Genomic DNA, 25,049 nt, shown 5'->3' with positions numbered 1-25,049 from the left:
ATGAGTACACAGCTGCTTTTCACAGCGCTCAGCCTGCCCTCCTGGAGGGATCATTTGAGGAGAAAAGCCATCTCAACATCCACATGTTGTGTATCACTTGAACGCGGGGCAGGGCAAGGAAGACCAAAGCTCCCCCACTTTCAGGAGGCGACTCCCCCTTCTTTGCTGGACAGGGGCGGACAGGAACCGCGTTGGCTTTGGCAGTTCACAGGGCAGTGGATCAGGGCCCCAGGAGGAGCAACTTGGTGCAGCTGCAGGCACTTCTGAGTGACGAGAGGCAGGTGTGCGTTGAAGGTGATCTGCGGGGCCCTCACACACAGGGCTTGGCAAGGTCCTGCAGTCGTGGGGAACGTGGAAGTTCTGACCCAGGCCTTCTGTCACCGGTCCCAAGCCCACGTCGTTTCTGCGACAGCGTAACTGCCCAGTAAGTCATCTGCTTACCAATGTCCCCCGAGCCAAGGACAGCAATGGAAAGCCGTGTGGTATCACTCCAGAAGAGGAAAGTCGGTGGCCCTTTAAGCAGGATGAAGTCAATCCTGCAGGCCACATGGTTTGCCACGTGGCACATGCCTCCCCCTGTGACCTCATTCAATCCCTGCAGAGCCCCTGGCGGCCATCGTCGTACGGTTGGCACCAGCATGGACTCCAGAGCCCACCGCCTGGCCTATGGCCCCAGCTCTGTCCTTGTTAGCGGTGGAATCTGGGCAGCAACTTAACCTCTCCGGGCCTGTTTCTTCAACCATAAAATAAGAATAGCACTGGTACTCCTGTGCAGGGCTGCTGCGAGAATCAAGTGAGTTAGTATCTGCTTAGAGAAAGCCTGTTAACAGTGCATGCTTCCCATGGCTGCGGTAAGAAAGTCCTGAAAATTTAGTGGCTGAAAACAACACAAGTTTTGGAAGCTAGAAGTCCAACCTGTGTCTCACTGGGCTAGAATCAAGGTGTGGGCAGGGCTAGTTCCTTTGGAGGCCCCAGGGGAGAATCCCTTCCTTGCCTTTTCCAGCTTCTAGAGGCCGCCTGCGTTCCTCGGCTCACGGCCCCTCCTTCATCTTGAAGCAACATTGTATCTTTCTGACCTCAGCCTCTGTCATCACATCATTCTCTGATTCTCTATTCAGCCTCCTTCTTGCATATTTAAGGACCTTGTGATTGCATTTGACCCACCTGGATAACCCAGGGGACTCTCCCTATTTTAAGGTCAGCAGATTGGCAACCTCCATTCCATCTGCTACCTGAATTCCCCTCTGCCACAGAAGGTAACATAGTCACAGGTTCCAGGGGTTCGGGTGGGGCCATTCTTGGGGCGTCATTAAACCCCCAAGCTCATGGATGTCTGGGGGCTAGCTGCCACATGTTACAGCCATTACGCCTGAAATGTTTTCCGTTTTAGTGTGCCTTCTGGAGGTTCCCTTTAAACATAGAAAACTTCAGGAAGTGAAACGCATTCGTTCATTTGCCAAATACAAATATTGAGCCTCAGGGAGCCATGCTAGGCGCTGGGGATGCAGTGGTGGGCAAAACACAGTCCCTGCCCTCATGGGATTTGAAATGAGTGTAGAGACAGGAGATTAGAAAGGAAATAAATAAAAACTGAATGATCGATTGTGACGTGTGCTTTTGTGGAAACAGGGTGCCTCGCTGGAAATTAATGTGAGGGGAGCTAGTGTGGTCCGTGAAGGCTCCTTCGAGCATGTGACATCTGAGCTGCCCTCTGAAGATGACAAGGATCCAGACGTGATGGGGAGAAGGAGATGCTGCAGGCAGAGGACAAAGGTGCTAGATGGACCCAAAGGTGGGAATGGGCTTGGATGAGAAAAGGCCTGTGCAGCTGGAGTGCAGGGCATGGGGGTCCTGGGGGAGGTGGACAGGGGTCAGAGTTGGAGGTCAGGGGTCAGGGGCCCAGATCACAAAGCACCTGGCCTTGTGCTTGGAAATGGGGGTGACTTCGCATTTAATTCTGAATTTTGAGACCGAGCGTGGCATAATTGAGATGCTATATTCTATGTGTTCACACATCTGTGGAGTGGGAGGGTGTGGCCCTGAGTTTCTGAGATTCTTAGCTTGTCTCAGCATCAAACCCTGCCTAGAATTGGAAGGTGGCAGCTGGATGCGGCATTCTCAATGGTACCATTCTACATAAGAGCCACCTAGTTATCCATTCCCTACTTCCTGCGATTGACTGTGCCTGAGGTTGCCACTGCCCTGCCTGTGCCCTGGGCACTCTCACGCTCAGTGTGTGATGGTCTGAATGTTTATATCTCCCTAGATTCCTGTGTTGGAAACTAAGACCCCATGTGATGGTATTTGGAGGTGGGGACTTTAGAAGGTGATTAGGCCATGGGGGCCCCTCCCTTATTAATAGGATCTGTACCTTATAAAAGGCTCTGGAGATGTAGCCATATCCTTTGCCCTTCTGTCTTCTCTGTCAGTTAAGGACACAGTACTCCTTTCTGAAGGGCACAGCAACAAGGCGCCACCATGGAAGCACGGTCCAGGCCCTCACCTGACATGAAGCCTGCCAGGGTCTTGATCTTGGACATCCCAGCCTCCAGAGCCGGGTAAGTTCTGCTTTTTATAAATTACCCAGTCTCAGATATTTTGGACTAAGACAGTGCATGCTGGTGACCTTGTGTAAGTACCAAAAATGTCCCAACTGGCAGTTCCTGTCCCCACCTGATAGCTCCTCTCAGCCCACACATGGGCAGACCAGGGGTGCTAGGGGGTCCTCAGTAGCCATGGATGGAAGTTGGAAGATAAATACCCGTAATTTCACACCTTTTGGGTGGGATATGTTGAGGAGTGTCCTATACCATCTCCTGAGGTTCCCAGCAGGGTTGAGCTGGTCAAAGGTCAGGTTATTAAGAATTTCCAGATGGCAATGGCTGAGTGTTAAGCCAAGCCCAAGGCTCTCTGAGGCAATGTCCTGTGTGGCTGCACAGGGTGTGCTGAGGCCCCGCCGTCTTTTCTTACAATAATTCAGCTTCTTTATTAATCTTTTTATTTATTTATTTATTTATTTTATTTTATTTTTTATTATTATACTTTAGGTTTTAGGGTACATGTGCACAATGTGCAGGTTTGTTACATATGTATCCATGTGCATGTTGTTTTGCTGCACCCATTAACTCGTCATTTAGCATTAGGTATATCTCCTAATGCTGTCCCTCCCCCCTCCCCCACCCCACAACAGTCCCCAGAGTGGGATGTTCCCTTTCCTGTGTCCATGAGTTCTCATTGTTCAGTTCCCACCTATGGGTGAGAACATGTGGTGTTTGGTGTTTTGTTCTTGCGATAGTTTACTGAGAATGATGTTTTCCAGTTTCATCCATGTCCCTACAAAGGACATGAACTCATCATTTTTTATGGCTGCATAGTGTTCCATGGTGTATATGTGCCACATTTTCTTAATCCAGTCTATCGTTGTTGGACATTTGGGTTGGTTCCAAGTCTTTGCTATTGTGAATAGTGCCACAATAAACATACGTGTGCATGTGTCTTTATAGCAGCATGATTTATAGTCCTTTGGGTATATACCCAGTAATGGGATGGCTGAGTCAAATGGTATTTCTAGTTCTAGATCCCTGAGGAATCCCCACACTGACTTCCACAATGGTTGAACTCGTTTACAGTCCCACCAACAGTGTAAAAGTGTTCCTATTTTTCCACATCCTCTCCATCACCTGTTGTTTCCTGACTTTTTAATGATGGCCATTCTAACTGATGTGAGATGGTATCTCACTGTGGTTTTGATTTGCATTTCTCGGATGGCCAGTGATGATGAGCATTTTTGCATGTGTTTTTTGACTGCATAAATGTCTTCTTTTGAGAAGTGTCTGTTCATGTCCTTTGCCCACTTTTTGATGGGGTTGTTTGTTTTTTTCTTGTAAATTTGTTTGAGTTCATTGTAGATTCTGGATATTAGCCCTTTGTCAGATGAGTAGGTTGCAAAAATTTATTTTATTTTTAAAAAATTGTTCTTAGCTTAAGCTAGCTAAAGTGGGTTTTATGTTACATACAACTAAAGAAGCTTTGACCAGGCAGGTGTGAGAAGACTCAGAGGTTCCCTTTCCTGGGTAGGATTTTTACATTTCAATGATGCTGCTTTGGAGATAGCACCAAAATGACTCTGATGGAGAAGACTTCAGGAAGGTGTCCTTTGGGAGACTTGGCAGCTCCAGGACTGCTGGTCCTGGCCCAAAGCACCATTCCAGCCTCTAGACAGTGATATCCTTGTCTTATTTTATGCTGCTATAACAGAATGCCACAGGCTGGGGAATTTATAATGAACAGAAATTTATTTGGCTCATGGTTCTGGAGGTTGGGAAGTCCAAGATCGAGGGGTAGCATCTGGTGAGGAACTTCTTGCAGTGTTATCCCACAGCAGAAGTGTAAGAGAGCCAGAGAGAGCAATGTGGCCAACTCATATCCTCAGGCCCTTTTGTAATTGTTATTAATCCTTCCATGGGGGTGGGGCCCTGATGACCTAAACCCCTTCCATTAGGCCCCACGTCCCAACACTGTTGCACTGGGGATTAAGTTTGCAACACATGCTTTTTGGGGCATAGATTCAATACAGAGCAGTCTTGGATTCAGTTTTTCAGCAAGACTTACACACATCTTTTGATGGAAAGAAATGGGTCACAGAGAAGGCAGCATTTGGTCCAAAATCCCAAGGTTGAAAACCACCAAAGACAACTTGCTTCCAAGGTTCCACCTGCATAACTCAGAGAAAAGACAACCTGACCATGGAAAGTGTTACCCCAGTGCCTGGAGGGCAGCCTGGAGACTGCTGCAGAGGCCATGGAACTATTTGGTGGCCCAAAGTGTGGGAAATTATGACCATAAACAACCAAAGAGCAAATACAGAAGGGGAAAAATCTCCTGGGTGAAGCAGGTATAGAAAATTGCTTTTGTTTCAGGCACAAACTCTCATCAACTGGCAGAGACTTTCTAGAGGCCTGGGATTGATGAGTGAGGTCTGACAAGGACACAGAGTGGGGAGAATGAACGGCGAGCTCTTGGCATCCTGGAAAGGAGAGTTCTCCCTGGTATCACTGCCTCTGCTCCTGTAGTGAGCTGGGCACAACATTATTTTGAAGCTGGAAAGGTAGTCTGGGGCCAGTTACACAAGAAGAGCTTTCAATGCTGAGGATGAAAGAAGGAGTCTCGCTCTGTCGCCCAGGCTGGAGTGCAGTAGTGTGATCTCAGCCCATTGCAACCTCCTTCTCTCAGGTTCAAGCGCTTCTCCTACCTCAGCCTCCCAAGTAGCTGAGACTACAGGTACGCGCTGCCACACCTGGCTAATTTTTGTATTTTTAGTAGAGACATGGTTTCGCCACGTTAGCCAGGCTGGTCTTGAACTCCTGACCTCAGGAGATCCACGCGCCTCAGCCTCCCAAAGTGCTGGGATTATAGGTGTGAGCCACCATGCTTGGCCTAGCTTTGGTCTTTAAACTTTTTAACATCTTTTTTTTTCTTTTTTTGAGATGTAGTCTTGCTCTTTTGCCCAGGCTGGAGTGCAGTGGCGTGATCTCGGCTCCCTGCAACCTCTGCCTCCCGGGTTCAAGCAATGCTCTGCCTCAGCCTCCCAAGTAGCTGGGATTACAGGTGCCCACCACCACATCCGGCTAATTTTTGTATTTTTAGTAGAGGCAGGGTTTCACCTTCTTGGCCAGGCTGGTCTTGAACTCCTGACCTCATGATCCACCTGCCTCGGCCTCCCACAGTGCTGGGATTACAGGCATGAGCCACCGAGCCCGGCCTTAACATCTTTATTTTTGGCTTTGCTCTTCCCCCAAACTGACACATCGTCCCCCTTGTCCCTTCCCTGACTTGAAGTCCCATTTCCTTCACCAATTTCAGTTCTATTCCCGCCCCACCCCCAACTCCTCCATGGGTCACCCTCTTGCCAATGGCTTCTCCTCACTCTCTGTAGAAGGTGAAGTGTCCAGCGTGACCCGGCGTTCGTTCCCAGATACACTTTCTGGGCTGTGATGTCATTGATCCACGTCACCGACATACTCTTGAAGCATGCAGATTCAGCACAGTGCTGGCCACTGCAGGAGACCCAGAGCAGTTGTTCACCCATGACTTGTTGGTGTATGCATCTCAGAATGTTCTAGAACAACCCAATATGGCTGGCCCCCAGAGTGGTACCACAGTGCCCTCTTCCTGGACTGGACTACCTTCTTCTTATGGGTCTCCAGCAGATGGGTGCCTGTTGGAGAATCTGGGAGGAGCTGAGCCTTGGGAGTGGCTACGGCAGAACCTAGGGCAGGGCTTTCACAGGGAGGTCTCTTGGGTCAAGGTCCAGGCACCTTCCTGTCCCCTGTGTTCTTGAGCCAGGTGGAATTCAACTAAAGCAGTAATGGTTGCCATTGTGATCGGTGGACTGAGAGGGGTATGGTCCCTGTGTCTGGAGTGAATGCTCTTGACACAAGCTTTTGTGCTTCTATAAGTAGAAGCAACGACAGAAAGCCAGGTTCCTCCCACATCCTGTTTTTCTTCTCGATGACAGAATTTAAAGTGCTCTCCATCCCCTGTCACCATCAAGCCTCTAGCCTGGCAGTTGGTGGAAGTAGAGAGAAGGAGCAGACATGAAGTGAAGGACCAGGCCAGCTTTCCGGGTTTGAAGCCCGGATCTGTGACTTACTAGACTCTGTAACTGTGGACAAATTACTTAAATTCTCTGGACATCATTGTCCTTTTCTGTAGAGTGGAATAATAAGAATCCCTCTCTTAAAGGCGTGCTGTGATGATTAATAGGTTTATATATGTTAAGGCTTAGGAGAGTGCAGAGGAGACACCCAACCATTGTCCCAGCACCAAGAACTCCAGTCATGGGGACGACATGAACCCGGCTTCTGAGGAAGTGTCTCCCCTCTGTCCCCCATTCACTCACAGCTTTCCAAACAATTTGCAAGAGTCTGTCTTCCCCTAAATCCAAGTCCTGGGGCGGCAAGATTCACAGCCTGTGTCCTAGAGAATAGAGAGAGGGGGGTTGCTTGGAGGGAGGCTGGTGTTTATATTAGAGCTTCCATTACTCTCTCCGCCTCCGTGAGCTTGACAAGTCGCATGGGTTCCTGGAGACATTCAAATCTGGGTGGTTTTGTTCACATAAGAAGAATAGATGAAGGGCAACCAGCTGAGGTTTCACAAGGATTTCCATGGCATCACCAGGGGACCAGGAAGCCCGCGGGTGGAACTCATGGCCTGGGAGTTGCTGGTGGGTGTTGGGAGGTGCTTGTCTACACAGTGCGTGGACACGGCAGGCGAGGAACCAAGGCTTGTGGCTTGGGAAATGGTGAAGAAGCTCAGGAGCAACTTGGAGCTGACGTGAGCTCCTTCCTGACGTTTTTCCCTCCTCCAGCCCCTGGAGGGGATGACTCCTCATCACCTCCACAGGCGTACGGGCATGTGCTGAGGGCCTGTGTTCAGCGAGAGAGGAGGTCCAGAGCACCCTTGAACTTCCTGCCGAGCTAGTCACTAGCTGGCCAGGTGGTATAGACAGCGATGAGAGAAGGGGCTTTTTGAAAAACCAACTGTGGAAGGGTAGACACATGAACGCAGTGTGCACCCATATGCTGTTGACCCTGGAGGGGCCTGGCTGCCTCCCACCCTCACCTACCCATGCGTGACATTCCTGCTCCCTCTCCATGGCCCAGTTCAATTGTCACCTTCACCACCCAGCTTTCCCTGACCATCCCCAGAGACAAGTGCTGTCTTCCTTCTTTGGGCTTCGGAAACCCTTCTTAATGGGCTGTGTCACCAATATCTGAAACACACCCGGGCACAGGGTGGGCCGTCTGTGAAGGCTGGCAAAGGTGAAGGACAGATGGCTGCTGGGTGTGCTGGGGCAAATTGTGTCCCCCCAAACTCACGTCCATGCAGAACCTAAGACGATGACCTTATTTGGAAAAGAGGGGCCTTTCAGATGTGATGAGGTCCTATCGAATTAGGGTGGGCCTGAGTCTAATGATTGTGTCCTTATAGGAAAAGGGACTTCAGGCATATAGACACAAACAGGGAAGCTGTGTGTTGAGGAGGCACGTGTAGGAGCAATGCAGCTGCAATCCCAGGATTTGGGCAGCCACCAGGAGCCAGGAGAGGCAGGAAAAATCCTCCCCTAGAGGGAGCGCGACCCTGCCCATGGTGTGATTTTGGACTGGGCCCGCAGAACTGTGGGAGAATAACTTTCTGTTGTTTTGATCTCTGGCTGTGGTCCTTTGTTTTGACAGCCCCAGGACTCATCCAGGTGGACCCTGCTCCGGCCCAGATGCCCGGCCGTCAGGGCAGGTGGCCAGGGTCACATCACACAGTGGATGCCCCGGCCCCCTGCCCATCACAGCCAAGGCCCCCACTTTAGCCCAGGCCAAGCACTTTGCTTCCTGTCGATCTCTTCTTGGGTAAAATTAGGTATGACGGTGAGGGGTGACACACAGAGGCATCTCCACTGCAGAATGGGAAGGACCTTTTAGTTTCCGCAAGTGGCTGGGAGGGTGGGCTGTGGAGTCTGATAGACCCAGGTTCAGATTCTGCCTCTGTTACTAGCTAAGCACAGTGAGCTCTGGGCTCCCTTCCCTTCTTCAAGCTTCAGTCTTCCCGTCTGCAAAGAATGGGACTGACAACAGTACCGCCGTCAAAGTTGTGTTGTTAGGATTAAGTGAGATGGAAGGCACATGCCACGGAGCCTGGCGCATCGCCAGGGCCTCTTGTGTGGTCTCCGTTGTCGTGATTGTTCTGTGGAGAGGTTGGCACCACGCTTGGTACATAGGACATGCTCCATAAACGGCCACGGCAGCAGTTATATTGATTCATGATGACAGAGGGAGTATTTGCAGTGTAGCCTGCCCCAGAAGTCAGGGTGAACAGTCCCCTAAGGCTCACCCCTAATTTTGAGGTTAATTTCCCTGGGAGCTGGGACCAAGGAGGGAGAAGGGAGCTTTGTTTGGTAACAGAGAAGGTCTGCCCAGCGGCTCCCAGTGATGGTGGCTGATCAGCCCAATGGGAGGCCTCAGCCCGGTATGTTTTCTTTCCATCCATCTCTCAGAGACATTTTCTTGCCAATCAGTGTATTGGGAAGGCGGGTGGGGAACAATGGAACGCGTTGTCCTCACTCCCTGCTGCCTCGGCTTCGCGGACAGAGTTCACTCAGCGTGTAATCCTTGAGGCATGTGAAGCTCGCAGCAGCGAGGGAGGAGGAGAAATTGCCCTGTGTCAGGGAATTAGAAACAGATTGCTGGACGGGGCCAACGTGTCCCAGGTGGGCCCTGCACGGGCACCGCTGGCAAGTCTTCCTGGAAATGTGTCCAAGAAATGTAGCCGGCTGCTGGGGCTGGTGCAGGCTGACATGGCTTTAATGATAAGGCCCCTTGTCAGGCTGGACTGACCCATGGGGACACAAGCAGCCCCCAGCGTGGAGCCTTTTCCCTCTTACCTGTTCATCTGTCTTGACATTTGTGTCCATAAAGGAGGCTGCCGTCTATGCATGCAGAGGGGAAAAACCCAGGTGGGTCAGGCTGGAGCTGGAAGTCGGCGGAAAGACAGCAAGGCAGGAGCCTGCACCTGTTCCTGGCTTCACCAGTGACCCACAGTGTGACCTTGGCCTCGTCACTCTTCCCTCTGCATCTCAGCTTCCTGTGTAGAATACAAAAATGGGCACGAGAATCCGTGCTTGCCCTGCATTAAGGAGACAGCAAGGGCACCATCTCCTCAGGAGCTAGAATGCTGGAGAGGGGACAAATGTGGAGACAATTTAGTCCAGTAGTTCCTAGCCCTGACTGCAGGGCTGGGTCCCCCAGGAGTTATCCAGCCCCCGCCTGGCTCGCTCAGGCAGGACCTGCAGGGCTGCATGTGGAGGATGACCGTTAATAACCTCCTGGATGGCTCTAATGCAAAGTGAGTGTGAAGGGATGATGTGGGCTGTTTTCTCCTGAGTTCATGCGTTCTCACAATTTCCACGCGATTTGTTTGCTCACCCGCTCCCCGCACCTCATGCTTCACTGTGTTCTTGCCTCCTGTCTCTGCAGCTCTCTGCACAGCGCACTGGCTCCAAGTACAGCCTCCTCAGCCTGACCTCGGATGGAGCCTGCGTTTACCATGTCCCATCTGTGGGCCCTCTGTGCCTCAGTTTCTTCATCTGTGAACTGGGCATAGTCAGCTCCCTAACTCTCAGGGTAAATATGTAGAGCCCTCAGTGCCTGGCAGGCTGCAAGCTAACCTGTCACCATGGGTGCGCCCAGTGTAGATCTTCCACCCTTGGAGCCTGGCACACCACGAGCTAGCCTGTCACCATGGGTGCTTCTAGTGCAGACCTTCCGCCCTCGGAACCTGGCACAGCACGAGCTAGCCTGTCACCACGGGTGCTCCCAGTGTAGACCTTCTGCTCTCGGAACCTGGCACACCACGAGCTAGCCTGTCACCATGGGTGCGCCCAGTGTAGATCTTCCGCCCTCGGAGCCTGGCACACCACGAACTAGCCTGTCACCACGGGTGCTCCCAGTGTAGACCCTCCGCCCTCGGAACCTGGTACACCATGAGATAGCCTGTCACCACGGGTGCTCCCAGTGTAGACCCTCTGCCCTCGGAGCCTGGCACACCACGAGCTAGCCTGTCACCATGGGTGCTCCCAGCGTAGACCTTCCGCCCTCGGAGACTGGCACGCCGTGAGCTAGCCTGTCACCACGGGTACTGCCAGTGTAGACCTTCTGTGGTGTTTGCCAGGCTTGGAAGCTCCAGGTGGGTGTTTTCAACAGAGATGGAGAGAGAAAGAGAGAGTGAGAGAGACACACACACAGAGAAAAAGAGAGACATACAGAGAGAGAAAACTAGTTGATGGGGCCACCCCTGCTTGGCTACACAGAGTTGATTCCAAACCTCCTCACGTTTTGGAGGAGGGGGTGGCTTTACTGCTATTAAGTTCAGGATAGACTCAGACTATTTGTTATTGGTTGTAAGTATAAGCGTTTAACAATAATGATGATGGGCTGCCCCCAGGGTACAGGGGGCTCCAGGCAGGTATTTTTTTTGCCAGGCTCCTGTCTTTATGAACAATCTGAATGACGCTAAAGTCATTTAGTCTTTGTTTGATGAGACCTCAAACAAGACACAGACAGTCCCCGTCCCATGATGGAGTGAGGGGCAACAGGCATTCTGCATGCTCCTGGACTCATGATAGGGTTACGTCTGGATGAACCCGTTGTAAATTGAAAATATTCTAAACCGACATGATATTTTTTATGTAGGATGGGTGTATCAGGATGTGACCCCTTTGTAAGCAGAGGAGAATCTGTATGCTGCCCTGGTCAGTGGTGCCAGGCCTGGGCACTGGACTATTCAGGGTGACTTCATATGTGCAAGTGTTTTTTATTTTTTTCTTTTGAGATAGAGTCTCACTCTGTTGCCCAGGCTGGAGTGCCATGGCACAGTCCCAGCTCACTGCAACCTCTGCCTCCTGGGTTCAAGTGATTCTCGTGCCTCAGCCTCCTGAGTAGCTGGGATTACAGGTGCGTGCCACCACGCCTGGCTGTTTTTTGTATTTTTAATAGAGATGAGGTTTCACCATGTTGGCCAGGCTGGTCTCAATCTCCTGGCCTCATGTGATCCGCCCGCCTCGGCCTCCCAAAGTGCTGGGAGGACAGGCGCGAGCCAGCAGTCTTGAAGCTGCTTAGGGCGTGTGGTCAACAACCTCCTGGAAAGGTAGAGAGTTGAAGACTGGGGAGAAGTGAGAACTGAGGCTCACATGGTTCCCACCCTGACTTGAGGCATACCACTTGGTTGGCACTGCCCACCTAGCTCTAGGAAGGCCTGAGATCCCTTCAGCGTGGGTCCTTTTCTTTTAAATCGCCGTGGAGCTGGTTCTCTTTCCTTTGCACTCTGTCCTGTTCTCTGGCTCCGGTTCCTCTCTCCCTCTCCCTCTCCCTCTCCCTCTGGCAGTGTTTCTGATTTGCTGTGCTGGAAAGTAGCAGTGGTGACCAGTGACCCTTACACAAGGCAGGAAGAGGGGAGCTGGGGGGTGCAGGCTCCGCTGGGGGTGAGTGGGGAGGACAGGGCGGCCACACACCAGACAGGAAGGAATGCCCTCCTCAGCTGGGGACTTGCTAGCTTTCCTGCAGGCTCTTACAGGCTATTTTCCCTAAGGGCGTGTGAGTCATACCCAGAGCTCACCTCTAACTCTCCCCTTCTTCCACCCCATGTGCTGCCTCCAGGTCCTGCTCAATTCAGCTGAAGGGCTATTTATCCAGCACCTCCCCTGTGATGTTTTTAGGAGAGTCAGCCAGAACAAATTACAGAATCAAAAATCTGAGTATGGTCAAGGCTCTGGGAACTTGTTGCCAATTTGCTTTCTGTTCTTGTGGGTTGGGTGTGAGGCTGCCGTTTTCATCACACCTGCACCAGCACCGGATGTTCTGTTTTATCGTGTTTTAAGAGATGTGTCTTTGGAGGGCCCTTTGTCTCGCAGGGAATTGTCTTCCAATTCGGAGTCAGGAAGGAGGAGGCCCTGGTCTTGGACGTGGAGGGAAGGCACTTTGGCTGAATGGAAGGAAGTAGAGACGTGGAGAAATGGGAACTTTGATGCTCTGCTGGCTGGAGTATGAACTGGAGCAAACCTTTTGAATCTCAAGCTGGTTCTGATGAGGCCAATGCACAGCTAGTGTGGTTGGCACTATAGTGTTCCCAGCTCTACACCAAAGACATCCACTAATGCCCAGAACCTGTGAACATGTTACTCCACATGGCAGAATGTGCTTTGCAGATGTGATTAAGTTAAGGAGTTTGAGTTGGGAAGAGTATCCTGGATCATCAGGGTGGTCCCAATGTCATCACAAGGGTCCTTACGAGAACTGGGCAGGAGAGTTTGGGAGAGGAGAGGTGAGAATAGAAACAGGTTGGAATGATGGGGCCACAAGCCAAGACAGGCGGGTGGCCTCCAGGAGCTACAGAAGGTGAGAGGACAGCTTCTCTCCTGGGGCCTCTGGAAGGAGCCAGCCCTGCTGACCCCCTGATATTTGCCCAGCAAGAAATCTCATTTTGGAATTCTGACCTTCAGAATAAATGTGGTGGTAGTAAATTTGTGTTGTTTTAACCCACTAAGTCAGTGACAACTTGTTGCGGCACCAATAGGAAGCTAATATACCCAGCAGCAAGTTTGCTTCCTTGTGCACATTTACATGTATATTTTTAAACAGATGGGATCCCGCTGTGTTTCCCAGGCTGGTGTGCGGTGGCTATTCACAGGTGAGACCATAGTGATGTAGAGCCTTGAACTCCCAGGCGCAAGTGGTCCTCCTGCCTCAGTTTCCCAAGTACCTGGAACTATTGGTGCACCCCTTCCCAGTATACATTTTAAGACATCCTTACCACATTCGTAAGGGGACATGGGTGAGGATGTGGTGGTGATGTGGGAGTGCTGTGTGTGTGACCCCTGGGGGAGTGGTGAACGGGGAACGGCCAGGGAGGCACGTTATGGAACAAGATGTATCTTCACCCAAATTGGAAACTACAGGTCTGATATGCTCAGAGCCCCCCAGCAGGACCCACAAGATGCTTAGTGGGAAAACAGGGCAAGAAATGATAAATAAAAAGCTCTCTTTGTTCGGTGAAGCAGGGTGTGGAAGGGGCCCCAGTGGGATTCTCAGAAGCTAGGTAGACTTGGTCTTCCAATCCAGGTGCTGATTTTCTGGCTGTGTTCCGTTGGTGACAACTCTTTGAGTCCAGCATTTTTCGGTATGAATATTATCCTCAATAAGATGTTTTAAGCAATCCGTATGCACAGCATAGCACAGGAACACCTTTACATCTGTGGAAACTCGTGAGGCAGGGTAAGATGCTGCCCTTCGGGGCTGGGAGCAGGGCCAGGGAGAGAGGGGCCTTTGTGAAGCCTCGCTGGGGAAGGGTCTTACATGGTCCACCGATGGCACCACACCCAGAGTTGAGCGGTGAGAGTTAATCCTTGCAACCTCCTGCCCTGGAGCCTCAGAACAGGAAGGAAGCGGTTTCCAGGAGCCCTTGAGAAGCAGAGGCTGGGAGGGCTGTGGGGAGCTTCCATTTGGGTGAAGGAGGCACACTTCCCCTGTCTCCTGTTGGGGACGTTAGGATTCAGCCGTGAACGCTCAGCTGGCCAGGTGGAGCCCTCGCGGCTGCCCAGTGGTGGGGATGCAGGTGTGATGGGGTGGGGGACCTGGCCTGACCTGGTGGTCTGGAGGTCTGACTACGATCACCAGGCTCAGCACTAACGGAGTGGCAGGAAAGGGCCTGGATGCCCTGCTTAGAGCATGCTGTGACGGGATGTTTCAAGGCTAGGCTGCACAGCCAGGCTGCAGCAGAGGAGGCCCAGGGCTTCCACCCGCATCCTAGTGAGCCCGCCCGAGCCAGCTGCGTCCTGATGGCTGTGCCCCTCCCTGGATGGCCAGTGAGCTGGGGCTGGGGCCGCCCGTGCAGCAAGTCCAGGGTCCCCCCAGGCTCTCACCTTCCCCCTGCCAAGCCCACCTCCGGAGAAGAGAGAGAGAGCCCCCTGCTTGAGAGGTGAGAAGCAAGTTCACTCAAAACGTCAGCCTCAGCAGAGCCTCTGCCTGCGGGCCTTCTAGATAAACACGGTGGTGTTTAAAGAATCCATGGGGAGGCGTTTTGGCCTGAAGGGAGGGATGGTTCCAGGCCTCACTCTGAGCTGAGCTGGGATCTACCCACTCCCAGGGCAAATTAAAGCCGCAGTCCACCGTGTCTGAGGACCCTTTCTCGGTTCTTCTGGGGGTCTTGCAATGGGAGGCAGCCACTTAGCCAGCCCTTGACCACGACGGAGCAGCCTTTGGGGAGGCTGCTGGGTCCCCTGCCGGAACGTGGGACTTTATGGAAAAATTGAGCCCACGAGCACAGGCAGAGGAAATTCCAGGGAGCGATGCTGACAGGCTTGTCTTGGAAAGCGGCTGGTTACTTTGGCCCCAGCCCAATTCTCCCGCTCTCCTCTCTGCACTGCCCTCCCACTCCCCAACTTTGCTTTTTCTCCCAAAAGAAAAAAATAACGAAACCAGAGAGGCACAACGGAATCAAACAGAAAAATCCTGACTTAAGAGAAAAGCGACAAATCCCCAGGGGCATAAAATGACTAGGGCCTTCACAGGCGCTTGTCTGTTTGCTGGTTAAAGACTGACAGGCCGGCGCAGAGGGCCACCTACGAGGGCCAGGGGCAGGCACGTTAGAAGCTCCCATCTTCCAAGTCCTCACGACCTGCCAGCACTTTCTTTTTTCTTGAGGAGTAGCTCAGCACTCAACGTTGAGTGCGGCTCAATGAGTTATCCCACGTGTGTGTCCTGGCGTGACCATGTCCAGGTGGCAACACAGCTCACTCCCAGTGCCTTTGGGGCTCCCTGGTCCTCCCTCTCAGCCAGTGGCCTCCTGCAGCTAACTTTCATCCTCAGCTTTATATCCACGGACTCTTATGGCGTGATGCATTTCGTGTGGGCTTCTTTCACTTGCGACGTCTGGGTGGTCCCTCTCTGTGGCTGGGGGGTGGCAGGGGCTTGCTCTTTTCCTTTGCTGGGCAGAATTCCATTCTATGAACGTGTCCCAGGTCACTGTGTCCCCACCGGTTGATGCACATGTGGGCTGTTTTCATTTTCTGGGCATTCTGGATAAAGGTGCTACGAGCTTTCTTATGCAAAGTATTTTGGTGACTGAGTTCGTTATATGTGTCTCAGCATCAAAACAGTTCCAGGACATGCATCCGATTGTCAACATCCCACCTCATAGACAAGAAAACTGAGGCTCAAAAAGTTTTCGTGCCTGGTTCCAAGTCCCAGAGTCAGGAGTGGGGCTGGGATTCAAACCAGATGCATGTGATGGAGACCTGCGCCCTGAGCTCTTAGTAACGTCTGCCCAGGGCACAGCACTTCAGCAGCAAAGTGGCCAAGGACTCCAGGGTTTCAAAGTGCAGGAGATATGTCTGGATGGGGGGCCCAGATCCTCCTCCTCGGCAGAGGGGCAGCTGGCTTATTCCAACGAGGTTTCGAGCCTTCCCTGCTCCCATCCTCTCTGAACCCCACCTAAGCCCCAGCTGTTCGCATACGGCTGGAGGGAGCCCCTGACAGCTGTGTTATATGTCCCGGGGAAAGGCAGGATCTCTCGCCATTGGGGAAAATCCCTGTAAATCCTGTGACAAACAGCTCTAATCTGGTGTTTAATGCAGAGCCTGATGCCGGCTGCAGCGAGGGAGGGCGCACTGGCACTGGGGAACACAACCGTGCCAAGGCTGGAGGTGCATTTGGCCGCTGTGAGGCCATCGCCCTGCTGACCCTAAGCAGGCAGTCAGCAGGGCACGGCCGGAGGCTGCATGGCTTCTCCACTTCATGGCTTGCCGGCCTCAGGGTGCATGGGGAATGGTGAGATAATCACGTGAAACCACAGCTCGGCCTTGATGGTTTGTTAGCTGGCCTTAGTGTTTTCAATTGTCTGAAATTGGGGCATTCTGTCCCACAGGCACCTTATCTGAATACCTTATCGGAGACCCCGGGGGCCAGATCCGTTTCAGAATTCAGAATCTGTTAGCTTTTAGAACGTTAAATCAGTGCTTATGTTGTATGTCATTAGCAGCCCTGTGGGATCCTGGGCCGGACAGGGCGGTGAGACTCACGAAAATTTCTGTAGCCGCCGCGTGGCGCACACAGCCATGGGTTGCCTCGCCTCAGCACGGGAGGCTTTGCTGACCACAGGCTGCGCTTACTGATGCCACTCAGATGCATGGGACCTCAGCATCCGCAAATTCAACTGCACACGCTCAGCAGTGCGTGGGTGGCATGGGGGTGAGTGTGGCGTGCGTGTTGTGTATGTGACTGTGTGGAGTGTGTGTTCTGTGTGTGAATGTGTGTTGTATATGCAGTGTGTTGTGTGTATTGTATCATGTGTGCAAGTGTGTGGTATGTATGTGTGGCATGTTGTGTGTGCGGTGCATGTATGTGTTGTGTGTTGCATGTGTATGTGATGTGTGTGGTGTGCATGTGTGTGTGGTGTGCATGTGTGTGGTGTGTGTCATTGTGTGTGCGTTGCATGCGTGTGTGCTGCATGTGTGGGTGTTGTGTAGGTGGTGTGTGTTATATGAGTGTGTGTGCTGCGTGTGTGTGTTGTGTATGTGGTGTATGTGGTATGTGTGTTGCATGTGAGAGTATGTGCTGCATGTGTGTGTGGCATGTGTGTTGTGTATGTGAATATGTGTTGTATATGTGGTGTGTGTTGCATGAGTGTCTTGTGTGTGTGTTGTGTATGTGGTGTGTGTGGCATGTGTGTATGTTGCATGCATGAGTGTGTTGTGTGTTATGTGTGCGCTGCATGTGTGCGTGTGTTGTGTTGCACGTGTTGTATGTGTTGTGTATGTGATGTGTGTTGCACGTGTGTGTTGTGTATGTGGTGTGTGCTGTGTTTGTGTGGTGTGTGTGTTATGTATGTGGCGTGTGTTATGTATGTGGTGTGTTGTGTGCGTGCGTGTTGTGTGTGTGGTATGTGCTGTGTTTGTGTGGTGTGTGTGTTGTGTATGTGTTGTGTTGCATGTGTGTGTGTTGTGTATGTGTTGTGTGTTGCGTGAGTGTGTGGTGTGCATGTGAGAAGCTGCTGCTCTCTCAGTGGGACCTAGTGAGCTCAGCCCACCTAGTGAGCATCTTCCTCAAGGAGATGAGGGTCGTCCCTGGAGAGGTGCATTTTTCTTGCGCCTTTTCCGGCTACTGGTTGTGCTTATGCAAGGAAGGAATGGTCTATCCCCACGTGATAGTGAGAACCAGCTGCTCTGGCTTGCTGGGAAGGTCCCAGGGCTTGGTTTGGGGCATGATTTAATTGGATTTCAATGGGTTTTGACCCATGTGCTGATTAGTGACAGTAGCGATGCTGGTGAAATGAAACATCCCCATGGCATCTCATTCCACCTTTATGACAACTCTGTAAGGTGCATGGAAGGTTGCATCCTGGCTTTCTAACCAATGGGGAACCAGGGGCTTATGGGGCCAGGCAGCCTGAGATCACGCAGCAAGCCTGGCCGGTCTGACTGGGACTTACACTCGCCAGGCTCCCAGGGCTGCTGTGGACCCTGCGACCTTGTCATTAACCACTGAGTCACAAACCACTCAGACTTAGGGGATGGGAACAACAACATTCATTCATTTCCTGCTTGTGAACTGTACTTTGGGTAGGAATCTGCAGGCACAGCTCATCTCTGTCTTGTGTGGTGTTAGCTGCGGGGGCTCTAAGCTTGGAGGTGAGTTGATGGTGGGGTTCTGGAATTTGCTGAAAGTGTGTTTACTCATATGTCTGGTGTTGAGGCTGCTTGTTGACTAGAACCTTCTTTAGGGTCTCTCATCTGGAACTTTTTACGCGGTCTGCCTCTTGGCTGCTTGGGCTTCCTCCCACCATGGAGTCAGAGTTCTAAGCACACAGGGTGGACACTGGTGGCATTTCTATTGTCTAGTGTTGGCAGCCATTTCTGCTGTACCTTACTGGTTGAGACAGTCACAAACTTCCTCTTGAACCTGGGCACATGTTCCTCACCACTCGACTGGGGGAGCATCAGGGTCACATCCTAAAAACAGCATGCGGCCTGGGATATGTTGTGGTGGCCCTCTTTAGAAAATGCAAATGGCCACCAAAGCTACTGCCTGCCCCAGAAGCGTCCAGTGTCTCTGGGGGATGTTCAGGTCCAATGCAGTCTGCAGAGGCCTCCTCCTGGGACTCAAACCACCGCATGCTGCCTGGGAGTCTCTGTGTGCATCTCAGACCTCCTGGACCCTTTAAGCTGAAGATACTTAGGGGCGCTCTTATTGATAATAATCTTTAAAATAATTTAAAATATAATTGATAATATGTTTGTTCATTTATAAACAGATATATATTACACAATTATATTTATCATAAAGCTCCCATATCAATCATATATATCTATAGAATTTTATATTTTATTTATTTATGTAACACGTTTTATATATGGTATTTTTATTTATTTTACATAATCGTTATATAGAACAAATTATATAATGAATATAAGTATATTTATATTTATTAATTAAAATGTTTATTTATATGAAAAATTTTACAATGAGTATAACATTTACCACATTAATTAGTGATAATATATTGCCTCTAAAGAAGATTAGACACTATAATCATATTGGGGATCTCTGTCTAAGTACTGGTTGTTCAAAAGTAGTTTCAGTGAGAAGCATGCCTTTTCCAGGTGGAAGGATTTTCTAGGGACACATCTGGGGGTATTTCTGGGGAGTTTTAGTCAGAGCTATAGGTTGTTTTCAGCACAATGGGAAGAGTTACTGGCTATGAAAAGGGAGCGGTGGGAAGATCTGCTGTCTAAGGCTCCTAGCTAGTGAGTTATCCCATGTTAGAATGGTTAATGGGGTGGGGGTTATCCCACGTTAGAATGGTTAATGGGGTGGGGGTTATCCCACGTTAGAATGGTTAATGGGGTGGGGGTTATCCCACGTTAGATGGGTTAATGCGGTGGGGGTTATCCCACGTTAGAACGGTTAATGGGGTGGGGGTTATCCCACGTTAGAACGGTTAATGGGGTGGGGGTTATCCCACGTTAGAACGGTTAATGGGGTGGGGGTTATCCCACGTTAGAACGGTTAATGGGGTGGGGGTTATCCCACGTTAGAATGGTTAAGGCGGGGGAATCCCATAACAAACATAGAAACAAACAAACAAAACTCCACATAGGCTCCTGGATTGCCTAAATGCAAATGAACCATTTGGTTTAATTTCTTTAAAAAGTCAGGGCTGGAAGGAAGCGTGGAGACCAGGTAATCCTGTGCATCTTAAATTGGGAGGTGCACAGCCCCAAGGGGAGACGGAACGGGCAGGGGGTGCCACAACGTAAACACACTAAGCTTTGATTTTTCCTAGACGCCAAGTAATCCAAAACATTTCCAATATTCAGACAAACAATGGATATTCTTTGGAGTAGGATGTAAAATCTCCATAAGTTTTTAGGATAAAACAGAAGACTTCAAAGAAATTCCACCCTGGCAGCAGGCTCGCCTGAGCTAAGATCACAGATGCCCGGCTTCAGCCCTTCTGAGGTACCAGTCTGCTCTCTCTGCCCAGGAAGCTGCATGCTTGCTGGGAGGCCCTGCTCCAGCTCTCTGTAACACTAGCTTCTTGAGCAAAAAGTGCCGGTAAAAAAGAAAGAAAAAAGATGAAATAGAGGTGGCCATTGCTTGTCTCCCTCCACGAGGAGTTAGGGTCACAGCTTCCAGTGTTGGGCTGGTCTGAATTGAGCTGTCCCTTTGGTGTGAGTACATGCTGGATTTTGAAGCTGTAGTATGAAAGAGTGAAAAAATCTTATTTATATTGATTACATAATGAAAGGACAATATTGAAGGTATATTGGGCTAAACAAATAAAACAAATACATCTCCTTGGTTTCTTCTTCCTTTTTTTTTTTTTCCTTTTTGAGAAGGAGTGTGTCGCCAGGCTGGAGTGCAATGGCGTGATCTCGGCTCACTGCAACCTCCGCCTCCCAGGTTCAAGTGATTCTCCTGCCTCAGCCTCCTGAGTAGCTGGGATTACAGGCGCCCGACACCACACCCGGCTAATTTTTGTATTTTTAGTAGAGACAGGGTTTCACCATGTTGGCCAGGATGGTCTCGATCTCTTGGCCTTGTGATCTGCCCGCCTCGGCCTCCCAAACTGCTGGGATTACAGGCGTAAGCCACCGCGCCTGGCCTCTTCTTACATTTTTAACATGTCTACTATAACATTTAAAATTATTTATGTGGCTCACATTGCATTTTTATTGGCTGCTTTGGGCTAGAACATATCGTGTTTCCTAATGTAAAGGATCATGCAACCGTGTCCTTCATATAGCATCCTGGGGGACCAGTGTTTGGCAGAACACGGGGTGGAAACATTGCTTTAGGTAAAAGCTGTCTCTTTATGGACCTCCAGATAAACACTGGGTTTTCTCCCCTCCAGCCTTGTCCTGGTCCCTTCGTGCTAGGCATTCCCACCTCTCTTGAAGGTCTCATACCAGCCCAGCCTCCAACACAGCTCAGAGCCCTTTAGGGTCAAGAGCATTCTTTGTCCCCCCACACCCCACCCACCCAGCTCCCAGTGAATCCCTCCTTCTTGAAGGTCTTCCCATACTTACTCTTTCAGTAATTAATGTGATAAATCAATAATTCACTCCCCAACAACCTTATTTCTGTTTTCTTATGTTGTTAAAAATAGCAGTGACCTGGCCCTTTTGTTGTTTCTTTAGGAGGTTGCTCTAAGCCTCTCATTGTGCAGGGGAGGCTGAGAGGGGATGTGCCTTCTCAGACTTGTGTCTGAAGCTGGCAGGAAGGCCAGACCCTGGTGGGGAAGTCAGGAAGCCTGGTCGTGCCTCACTTCTCCCAACTCTCAGTTCATTCCATGTGTGGGGCTAGAGAGCCCCAATTTTTCATTATGGTTCAACACCCTGGGGCAGAAACTGTTGGTTACCAACACCAAAGCCCCGGTCAATGCCTTTCTCAAACTACAAAGACGGGGTGAGCCAGATATGTGCATTCTCAGGCTTCCTCGCAGCCAGGGTGCCTAGTGACCCTGTTCTGGTCAATAACTCAAGGGGGTGTCAGCAGGGGCTTTCAGGGAGGAAATTTCTTCCTATATAAAGGAAAGGAAGCCATGTGGGGGCTCATGCAAATAGGTCCTTTTTTGCTATCCCAGTCCTGCCCCACTTCCTGCCATTGAATATAGTTGAGGTGGCTGGTGGTGCAGCAGCCACCTTGGGACCATGAGGTGATAATCCAGGGAAGAATAGTTGAGAACAGCAGAGCAGAAAGACAGAAACGGCCTGGGTAAGGATGGCACGATTGTGGTGCCAAGTCAACCCCACAACCACCTATTTACTGGCCTTTAAAATTCAGATAAAACCCTTACATTTTACAATCTAAGCCATCCTTCTTCTTTGCACTGGAATGCCTCCTAACTGATACATGCTCCACATTATTGCAGAGAGAAAGAACTCATGCAACAGCCAAAACGTGTAGTATAAATTCATGTTACCACTAAGCCAGAGAGTGACGGTCTCACTGTCCCAAAGTATTAATCAGTGTGACCTAAATGGTCACAGCAGTTACAGCTTCTTGAGGCCAAGCCTGGGGGCAGTTCATGAGTAGTACCTCACTTAAACATCTCGACGGCTCTGTGAGCCAGCCTCTGTTCCTTCCTCTACTGTGCAGAGGAGAAAACCATGATGTGGAGAGGGAGAGTAACATGTCCAAGGTCACCTGGCTGTGTCATCTTGGAGCTGGAGGAGCCCAAATCTGAGCTCAGACCCTTAACAACTAACCTGTACGTCTTCCTGGAGACAAGGCTGCTTTATGCTCCCAGCATACCTCCTCTCCAAGAATTCCCAGCACGACTGTGAAAAATAGGAAAAGAAAAAAGAGGAAACCTCTTTTTCAAGCAACACGGCGGTTCCATTTTTCAAACAACACACCCGTTCCCCACTCTCAGGCAGGCCGCCTACCGTTTGGGGCTGCATCAAAGATGTCTAGTGTTGTAAGTTTTTCTTTCCTGCAGGTAGGCAGTTTCTAAATGGACAAATCACGTTTTTGATCTGAAAATAACACATGAAAGACATAAAAAAGGAAAAAGTGTTCAGTAGGTTTATAGGCTTTCCCTTATGCCAATAAACAAAGGAGGCAGGACAAGCTGACTGACCTCCAAACATGACAAGTGCTCATCAGAGAAGCTGGGGAGGGTTCCTGAAAAGGAACTTAGTTTTGCTCAAATTTAGCTTGAATGAAATAGAGTCATTTTCTTGTCTGGGATAAACGTGAGGGAATAAGTCAGTCTTCTGGAGAGACATGGGGTGAATTTGCTCTTCCAGGAATATAACCCAGTCTTGTAAGTATCTTCCACAGTGTGGGTCTTTGTAACAGAACAGAGACATGAAATGGGACCTTTTCAACCAGTGTTTCAGCATTTTTTCTCTTATTGGTACAATCAGAGTTCCTGAGAACTACCTCTCCAAATTGTTATTGGTTCCAAATGGAAACACTGATGAATTTAACACTCAAAGAACAAAAGAGTCACCACATATATTTTTAAAGTTTGATTTTTTGGCCGGGCACGGTGGCTCACACCTGTAATCTCAGCACTTTAGGAGGTTGAGGCAGGAGGATCACAAGGTCAGGAGTTTGATACCAGCCAGACCAAAGTGGTGAAACCCTGTCTCTACTAAAAATAAAAAAAATTAGCCAGGTGTAGTGGTGTGCACCTGTCATCCCAGCTACGCAGGAGGCTGAGGCAGGAGAATCGCTTGAACCTGGGAGGCGGAGGTTTCAGTGAGCCAAGATCACACTACTGCACTCCAGCCTGGGTGACAGAGCGAGACTCTGTCTCGGGAAAGAAAAAAAAAAAAAAAAAGTTTGATTTTTTAAGTTGTAGAATGAACGTAACTTGATTCTGAAATTTAATGACGGTAGTGACAGTAATATTGACTGTTTTCAGTGCTTGCTGTATGCCGAGAATTTTGAAAAGTGACGTGGGCATTAGCTTACTACATCCTTGTAAGAATTTTATAAGTTGGTTCCTGTATTATCCCTATTTTACAGATGAAAAAACTTAAGTGTAGGTGCCTTGTTTGAGATCCCACAGCCAGCATTGGAAGAATTCGCATTTAATCTTAGGTCTGTCTGATGCCAGAGCTGTGTTCTTTAGACACCCATCTATTTTGAACGAAGTGTCTTACTTCAGGTCCTCACAAGAGCGGAGCCTGAGACAAGGATTTTGATGTAAGGGCTTTATCCGGAAGGGCCCCACAGGAAGTGCTGATAGGAAGCTGGGAACGAGAAGCAGGAAACGGCCAAAAGCCAGTGCCGGGCATGTCCCTGAGCAGGTTATTATTATGGGCGACTGGGGCTCAAACCTGCTGGGGGCTGCTGGGGGGATGGCATAGAAAGTTTTCCACCTGGGGGCTGAGGAAGCTGCGTGGTCGTGATACTCTCTGACGCCTCCCTCTGTTCTTCCTCGTTTGCAAGCTGTCCTGGAGCCCCGACCAGCCCAGCACTCCCAACCTACCCCTCTGTGCCTTCCCATGCACCTTTGCCTCTGGCAGAGGATTGCATGTGCTCATGGTAGAGAGCTGTCAGCCTGCACAGGATGAGGTGTTCTGAGGAAACACAAGCCAGCAGTATCAGCTGTGTGACCCTACGACAACACAAACTGCAGTCCAATTTACCTAGTACGAGGACTCAATGCAACATTTTGACTTATTTTTGCAGAATTATAAGTACTGAAATAATAACAATTCACTATTACCAGAGTTTGTGTAACTTGGGGATGGCTCAATTTTAGAATGCTTATTAACATAATCGATGGATAATCAGATTACCTCAAGAGATGTTCAAATAGACACTTATTCCTATTAAAACTGATAAAGAAGAATCCTCAGCAGCAGGAACGAAAAGGCCCTCTTCCAAATCAGGAGGTGTGTGAAGCTGAGCACCACAGTAGCCACAAGATAAAATCACTTTAGACGTCACACACACTCCCATTACTATTTAACATTGCACCTGCCCAAAATAAATGATGAATTTTGAAAATTTATAATGAAAAATGAATTTAGGCCAGATGCAGTGGCTCACGTCTGTAATCCCAGCACTTTGGGAGGCCGAGGCAGGTGGATTACATGAGGTCAGGAGTTCAAGACCAGCGTGGCCAATATGGTGAAACTCTGTCTCTACTAAAAATACAAAAATTAGCCAGGTGTGGTGGCCCATGCCTGTAATCCCAGCTACTGAAGAGGCTGAGGTAGGAGAATCGCTTGAGCTCAGGAGGCAGAGGTTGCAGTGATCTGAGTTGGTGCCACTGCACTCCAACCTGGGTGACAGAGAGAGACTCCATCTGAAAAAAAAGAAAGAAAAAAAATTTAAATGAAGTTGAGACTCTCATAAACTTAGATCAATCCAAAGAAATCAACTAAGTTACCTTATTTTAATTGTTCTGATTTCAGAACAAACTAAATATACCCTGAAATAATATTGTTACATACCACCAATAATTTATAAAAACATACA

The 25,049-nt window shown here is 49.9% G+C and overlaps 1 long non-coding RNA gene across 1 annotated transcript in view; it reads left to right on the top strand.

Moving 5' to 3' along the window:
- The first annotated feature begins 348 nt into the window (after positions 1-348).
- Positions 349-25,049, top strand: part of LOC129457481 (uncharacterized) — a 77,692-nt gene continuing 52,991 nt past the window's right edge. The window contains exons 1-3 of the long non-coding RNA XR_010114528.1: positions 349-793; positions 1,630-1,792; positions 2,430-2,558. This is a non-coding gene — a long non-coding RNA (uncharacterized lncRNA). The remainder of the gene's footprint in view (positions 794-1,629; positions 1,793-2,429; positions 2,559-25,049) is intronic.

The sequence above is a fragment of the Symphalangus syndactylus genome, chromosome 11 (genome assembly GCF_028878055.3).
Source record: "Symphalangus syndactylus isolate Jambi chromosome 11, NHGRI_mSymSyn1-v2.1_pri, whole genome shotgun sequence".
Taxonomy (NCBI): domain Eukaryota; kingdom Metazoa; phylum Chordata; class Mammalia; order Primates; family Hylobatidae; genus Symphalangus; species Symphalangus syndactylus.
The sequence above is the reverse complement of the archived record's forward strand: the minus strand, read 5'-3'. Positions and strand labels throughout refer to the sequence as shown.